Here is an 8,085-nt window from a genome sequence, read left to right as displayed (position 1 = left end):
TGCGAGGGTGGATGTCGCATAAGGTTATGAAAATTTGATTTGGGCTTTGTTATGACAGAATTGTAGTGGTGGAGTAATATCTGGTGGTTCGAGCATTCCTTCAGGAAATGGTTATCTGTTCTAGGTCAGATGGCAAGGTTATCTGTGACGAGTGAAATTTAATAAGGGAACAAACAGCTGTGATTCTTCATTGAAGGGCGTGTTCGTGGCTGTTAGTGTTTCGAGGTTAGTGATAGAAAGGGATCATTTAAACCAAGGGTTGTTGATTGAGAGTTATGTTGCGGTTATTTAATGCAGAATAGATGTAGGGTTCATGAATGAGTTGTATGTGCGGCTACGTTGCCGGCTATTGAGGGTAAGTGATGGACTAATGAGAATAATTCTAGCGTTGGGCAGGGGAGAAGTTCTAGTTCTAAGGTATTACTAGGTGTTGCATCTAGATCTTGGATAAGATTTGTGGGTATGGTATATAAGGTTAATGCTTGAAAGGTTCTCCAATTACGGTTGTCGTGACTTATGGAGTCGACCAAATAAGGGGGATGATCGCGCTAATATTAGAGTGTTCTGGTTCTGCAGAATAAGGCAAGGGGTGGTTTTCCGCTGGCAAGCATCATTTAAGGACCTTTGAGTAAAGTGTCGATCTATAAGGACATTTGAAGTGGTAGATTAATGATGGGTCGAAATGATTCAAGTTACAAGGATCATATTAGAAATTAAGTCAAGGATCAACAATATCGGTTGAAACCAGGAGAGGCGAGTTCACTAGGATTATGTGCACGGTAATTAAGGATCACCTACAGATTATGGATTAGTTCAGTAGTGGTTTAGGGTATTGCATCGGCAATGATTGATTCTCGTTGGGATGACCAGGGTTAGTCGGTAATTTCTAGTGGGAAGACTTCCCAAACAATAATTTACGTGATGTGCCAGATTTAGAGTTTTTCCCAGTTTGAAGTTCGAGTGAGACAAAGGAGACCCTCGGTTGTCTGAGTGTGCAGCATAATACTATCTCCGGATTGACTCGGCTATATGGCAGGACTTATGATTTTGTGATATACTTTTTAGTAGGGTTAAGTGATGGTCGGTCGGTAGTGGTGAATGTGGTCTAAATAGAATAGAGAAAGTGAGGAATTAGGATAAAGGTATAGTTGCTCGAGAATCGGCAAGAGTAAGGTGCATCTTCAGGATTGCTTGGGTTAAGTATGGATTGTGGTGTTGTTGTCTTGCATCTGTCAGATGAGGTGTGATTGTTAAGTAAGCTTAAAGAAGGAAGTCTACAGAAATGGACTAAGTGCTATGATGAAGTTCCGTGAGGTTTCGTTATCAGCTACTGGTAAGAAGCAAATTTCAAGTGACCGACATGCTAAGGTTTATGGAAAGGTGGCTTGTATTATACCAAGATGGATAATTTCGTAGAACTCTTCATTGATGAGCTAGAGTTGTCTAACCAGAAGGAATTTTGGCAATCTCGATAATTTCAAGGTTAGAGTTATATTTTCAAGATGAAACCGTATTCGTGATAGTGGGTTATGTGTAAGTATTACTAACTGGATAGCTTGGGTAAGAATTTTTGGAATATTAAAGACTTGGGAATAGTTGTGCAAGGTTAGTGCAAGAGATTGCAAGATTTTATGCTTTCGGAATTGTGATAGGCATATCTAGGTGTTACAATGGGAGATTCGATGGTTAAAGGTGTACTAATTGAGGCCACATGCTTTGCGTTGATGTGTTTGGGATCATGAGCAAGTTAAGAGGAAGCACAAGGAGAATTTGATGTATTTAGAGTTCACGGGTTCAGTCAAATTTGCGTATCGAGTGAAAGTTGAGGAAATATGAAGATTGCAATCATAGGTATAACTCTTCGCCACTAAGTTGATGACTGGGATAGAATTTAGCCTTTGGAGTCGAGGTGATGGCACACGGTTTAGTATTCATGAGAGAAGGATTAGAATTGGTCGCCACATATGTGTGATAGGACTATGACTGGCTTCGTAAAGGTAAGAGTCCATTCGGGTGGCCGGTGGTGATATTCGGGGATTTGTGCATTTTTCGGATCATAATTGTTTAATTCGAGTCGGGGGACTATGTTTATATCACCATAAGGACTTATAGGTTTTATAGTAAATCACCTGCAAGGATTCAATGGATTTCAGTCAAAATCGAGGTTTGCGAGTGGACTTGATGATATCTTACCGAGGGCAGCTATTTTGGACATTTATAATGGTCTATGCTGGCACTTGATGCCTCCAATAATTTTATTTAATTATTCATTGTTCGTGAGTTACAAATGGAATGAAATACACATTTTACAAGTCGAAAGCGATTTTTACAAAATTATTTCTGTGACCATTTGCCTTTTCATTTGGAAAAATATCATCAAGTGTACTATTGTGTATCATCTTGTATATTTGGTATATTTTCAAAGATTATTAACATTTATCAAGATTTTAATTAAAATAGTGGAAACAATTGTTTAACTAATTGTTTAAAAACTATTGATGGTCAATTGATAAATATTTTACTCTGTTAAGTCAAGAAATTTGATTAATTGAATAAATAATTCAATTACATCTCAATATTATAATTTGTTTAGCTTTAATTGCAATTGCTTTCAAAATTGGTTATAATTGAAATTTCAATTTATTTTTATGATAATTGTGGTTAAAATTGAAATGACCAGTTGTTCTATACTTTAAATAATGACTATATTTGAAATGCTTAATTTAAATTGGAGTTTTAATTAATAGCCACATTTGACATAATTTACCCTTTATTAGGATAATATGTATGCATGAAAAGATTTTGGGCCAAGAGCCTTTTAAGTGCTGCCAGGCCTAGTCCAAGGTGGACCAAACCCGACCCATTTCCCTTTCTACTTCAGCCTAACATATCAAACGACCCCTTCATTTCTTGTTTGGTTGAAAGGATTTCAAGACAAACCCTAGCCGTCAACCTTCATTCCTCTCTTGTTCATCAGCACGACTGAGAATAGCAAAATTGCAGGCGAATGACTTTATCACAGTCATGCTCGTCCATTTGGGGTAAGAGCATTAATTGATCTTACCCTCTCTCCGTCGATACACCACCACAGAAGAGGTAAAACCCTTCTCTCCTCTACCTTTTTATTTTCTTCACAAGTAAGGACAAAATCTTAATTATTTTTGTCATTTTGTTCTTCATTTCAACGATTTCTATTGGTTTTCAATGAATCACAAGGATTCACAAAATTTTTGCAATAAACCACAAGCCCCACAACGGATGGGAACCAATTTTTGGGGTTCTATATAAAGAACCCCATATCCCACTGTTTACACCCACCTTACAAGTCTCAAAAATTCAAAAAAATATACAAGTCTTTTCAAATAGAGCAAACAATATCCAATTTAATTTGGGTTTCAGCTTTAGCTAATCAGTATTTTAGTCTAAAAAATTGTTTCTTTTTGTGGCTGAGTCTCGGGGTTGAGGAGTGCAAGGATCTCCAATTTCATTCTCGACCAAGGCTGCACAAAGAAAAGGTATACTTCTTTCATTTTATTTATTTTTAGCATTTTATGTGATTAGTGTGTTTATGTGTTTGTTAATGTTTGTTTTAGCTTAGCTTGGTTAGTTTCTTGGTTAGATTATATTGTTTATTGTAATTAACCTGGTATTCATGTTTTTTCTTTTATTGCTTTGTTTAGCTTAATAATTTGCATAGATTAATGTAGTTATCCTGTTAGTTGAAATAAATGAAGTCTTCTGCTTATTGGTCTGTTAGGTTAATAGGGATAACATATGTGTTAGCAATTAGAGATAATCTTGTGATACGATAATCTTGTGGTTTGATCAATTATGAGCGATTATAGAGAACCAGATGGGGTTTAGTTTAGTCCAAAACATAAGGTAATGTAGATTGAATGATTCATAGGAGTCCCTATATCCCTGCATAAAGACATAGTCAATATTAGCTCAACCAAGACCATAAAGGGAAGATTTTAACAATCTTAACAAGTTGAAGAGGATGATTCAATTCCTCAAGTATGTGGTCTATCCTAAATTGTTAGTATACCTTAATGTATTTGTTTAAACTAGGCTTACCTAAAGAAGGCTAAAACTGGAAAGAAACTTTAGGGGCTTCTAAATTGGACAAGTTTAATATGGGATTGTGCTTCCATCTAGCTTAGGACTATAGATGAGTAGCTAAAAAATAAAAAGGTTGTGTCTGCTTGGTCCCTTTCTTACTTATTCTTTGGGCTTTCTTTGCCTACTAAAATATGAAAAAATGCTAAAGAGTTAATCATGAATACTGTACTGTTTCTTTCTTGAGTGATCTCTTCTTGATCCAAGTTGGTTCTAAAGTATATGTATCTGTGATGCTATGTGTTACCTTATGGATTCCTTCTGTCTAAAAGAGATGAGGTTTTAGTTCTGTTTGGATAACTTGTAGCTTCAAGTGCATTGGCATTCTTTGCTATGAATGAAGAATAGATTTGCCATGTTTTCATATTTGATATCCCCCAATGCTTTATGAAATGGTTAAAACATGGAGCAATGAACTTGAGCCATATTTAAAGGCATGTAATGATCTGTTTCGTAGATGTTACTTGCTTGTAAGGAAGTGAGAAGTGATGATCCTAGGGTTAAGAAGGAGATTAGGAAAGGCTTTGAGTATCCACTCAGCCCAGTATTGCCTATCCTAGACTACTGGGCTTCCTTCCTGCTGAGTTACAAATCCATGGGAGCCTTTGTAAGTGTGATAGTTGCTATATAAGGAATTATACAAAGATGGTATACTAAAGAAGAGAAGATCCTATCTTAGGTAAACTGAACCATCAAGGTTAATGTTTGTCATCACCATTTGAAATTTAAGAGGTAACTTAGGAAATAAAGGGTCTGAATCAGTGAAGTGTGATCTGTGGTTAATTAGAGCACACGTGGTGTGAATCATTGCCTTAGTTATTGTTACACCCCGTACTTTTGTACGTAAAGTTTCGTAGTGAGTAAGTTGACGAAGATTTACAAGGCAAGGTTGTCATCAAGGTCATAAGGAATTATACATGCTCATTCTTCATACATGAGACTTGGTATCATGTTTAGTAAGTATCGGGAAGGTTGGATGTTAAGCAAATCGAAGAAATTAAGTTTGTTGAAACTTTGGGAAAATTTGGCAGAATTCCGGACAGAAATTTTGGGTCAAATTTGGGGAGGCATATCTCCTAGAATACAAGAAGTTATGGAACCCATAACCTATGCATTCATAAGTTCGGCGAGTCAACTTTCCAACGCAACTAGCAGATCTGAATTCTCACATCGACGCTGGGAGTTATGGGCCTTCGAAGTGTGGACGATCCGTCGATGCACATCGACGACCCGTCAATTTTCAGGCGGTGCAGCTGATGTATAAATGCATCTATTTCGTGATTTTTTTCATTTCAACTCACACCAACAGACCCTAAACTCTCCCTAATACTCATCTATCCTCTCCAAACCTTTCTTTATCATCCAAGTAAGATCCGAGCCCCAAAAACCCGAGCTAGTGAAAGGAAAGTTGTTCCTAGGGTTTCTATTGAAATTGTTGAGCTTAGGAGTTGGATTTGAAGTTTGGTTCTTGGAATTCCATCCCCTTTAAGGTATGTATAATATTATTATCTTTGCTATTAAGTTGATTACCAAGAGTTTTAGTGATTTAAAGTGAAGGAAATATAGCTATGGAAGCGGTGAGTTAATTGAGTCAAACCAAGATTAGGGGTTGTTTTGGGAGATGTTTTGGCATGGATTTGATTATATTTTGATATGAAGATATTGACATAAGTTGTTTGTGGAGGAATTCCTTAGTTTAAAGTAAAGGAAAACATGATATGAAAGACCTAACTAACTTGATGATGTGGTTGCCTTGAAGGCTGTTTCGATTGGATTTTTGGAGAGATTTCTACTTGTTTATGTTGCTGTATATTGTTACTGTTGTTGTTGATGACGTTTTGTGTGTTGTGCACCGTTTGGGAGTTGGATTGGAGTAAGAATTATAAGAGAAATGCTGCCCGAATTCCGTTAAGTCTCATACATATTTGAAATGGGTAGTAAGGGATGTATATGGCCTAATTGTAGTTCGTGTTATCTTGATTGTGGTGTTACAAGTTTGGGAAGTACGCATCGAGCATTAGGTAGACTCCAAGGTATGTTAAGGCTAACCTTTCTTTCATTTTTGGCATGATCTTATAATATGAACGAACAAGCAAGTAAACGAGCCTCCATATTACTCTACTCTTAGAAGCACTAGGAGTATTTCAGTCCTTGATGTTCCTATACCCCGTCTATGATTGTTCCTTCTGTTCATGAGTCTTGGGATTTCTTATATTGATGATGTTAGCTCAAAGAATGTTCATCGGAGATAGTACGACCTCATGTCACTCCGAGAGTTCTATGTATTCATTACATTTATGCATTGCATCCATATTCATATGCACATTGACCTGTGACTAGAAGGCGTTATCTACGCACTATTACATTATCATATATGGATCGGACCGTACGTTCCTCGGCACTACTATTATATTATATATGGATCGGGCCGTACGTTCCTCGGCACAATTATATTATTATATATGGATCGGGCCGTACGTTCCTCGGCACTACTATTATATTATTATATATGGATCGGGCCGTACGTTCCTCGGCACTACTATTATATTATATATGGATAGGGCAGTACGTTCCTCGACACTATTATATGATATATGGATCGGGCTGTACGTTCCACAGCATTATCAGTTATATTATGACCTATGCATATCATACGCCCTTAGAGGTAGTTTCAGTTATACAAAGTATGTAGATATTCTCGGATGTTAGCTACAGATGCATTCAGATATTGAGATTAGCTTTCATGTTTTAGATGTCTCTCATGACTTCTATGTACTTGTTATTCTTGTGCCTTACATACTCGGTACATTATCCGTACTGACTCCCCTATTGTTGGGGGGCTGCGTTTATGCCCGCAGGTTCAGGTAGACAGAGAGACAATGCAGCTCAGTAGGACTTCCCCTTAGCTGTTTGGTGCGCTCCACTTGATCCGGAGCTGCGGTCCATTTTGGGTAGGCTATTTTAAGATGTATATACACCTATATGGGTATGGCGGGGCCTTGTCCCGTCCTTTCTACTGCTTTCTGTTCCATTAGAGGTCTGTAGACAGTTGTATGTAGTTGGTACATGATGTAGCCTTGTCGGCTCTTATTCTTTTGCGTACAACATATATAGCAGCCTAGTCGGCTTGCACTGTTACTTCGGTATTTTGCATATATATATATATATATATATATATATATATATACAGTTGGATATGAGTCAGATATGGGCCACCCTGTTGTTATGTGATAGTTAAGCAAGTGCAGGGGTGTCTGGTCATTAGGGGTCAGGCACTAGTCATGACTCATCGGCTTGGGTCGTGACAGTTATGAAGTAAAATGTCCTTAAGAGTAAGTTAAGTCTCTAAACAAGTTGGGAGATGGTTCTATTACACTCATTTGGAAAGAAAAGTGTGTGTTTATCTTTCTTTTTGTCTTTTTGATGAAACTCTATCCTGATAATGTGTGGCATAAAAGCATGACTATGAACTTCGTCTTCTTAATTCATGTCAAAACTTTGAGTTCTTTTGATTAAATGTTATAAAAAGAATACCTTTGATTCATGAAATGATATCTCAGTCTTTTAATAGCCTATGAAGCATTATCCCTCTTCCCTTTTCCTTATTTGGAGACTGACCAGTATACTATAGAAGAAGGCTATTCATGTTCTACTTTCTGTGTGTGCATGATAACTAAAACTAATTCAATGATATGAGCTTGAGTAGTTTAATGGAATATGCTTAGTCTGTTGATTGGTTTGAATGAAAGGTTGTGTCACTTGCTTTAAGAAGAAGTGAGGAGTGACATCCTAAGGTTAAGGGGGGGATAGAAAAGGCTTTGAGTATCCATTCAGCACTCTCACCCTAGACTGTTGGCATTCCTTCTTGATGATTCATAAGACATGGAAACTCCCTTGAATGTGTATTTAGAACCTATTGGATCTTAAGTAAAGATATGAATTAACAAGACAATCTTCATGCCTCGT

General features: G+C 37.1%; 1 long non-coding RNA gene across 1 annotated transcript; it reads left to right on the top strand.

Moving 5' to 3' along the window:
- The first annotated feature begins 2,918 nt into the window (after window positions 1-2,918).
- On the top strand, window positions 2,919-7,527 carry LOC132056979 (uncharacterized). Its single transcript, XR_009415050.1, has 2 exons — window positions 2,919-3,515; window positions 6,978-7,527. It is a non-coding gene; the product is annotated as an uncharacterized LOC132056979 (long non-coding RNA).
- Window positions 7,528-8,085: the final 558 nt, after the last annotated feature.

This window comes from Lycium ferocissimum, chromosome 5, assembly GCF_029784015.1.
Source record: "Lycium ferocissimum isolate CSIRO_LF1 chromosome 5, AGI_CSIRO_Lferr_CH_V1, whole genome shotgun sequence".
NCBI classification, from domain to species: Eukaryota; Viridiplantae; Streptophyta; class Magnoliopsida; order Solanales; family Solanaceae; genus Lycium; species Lycium ferocissimum.
This window is presented reverse-complemented; position numbering and strand designations above follow the sequence as displayed.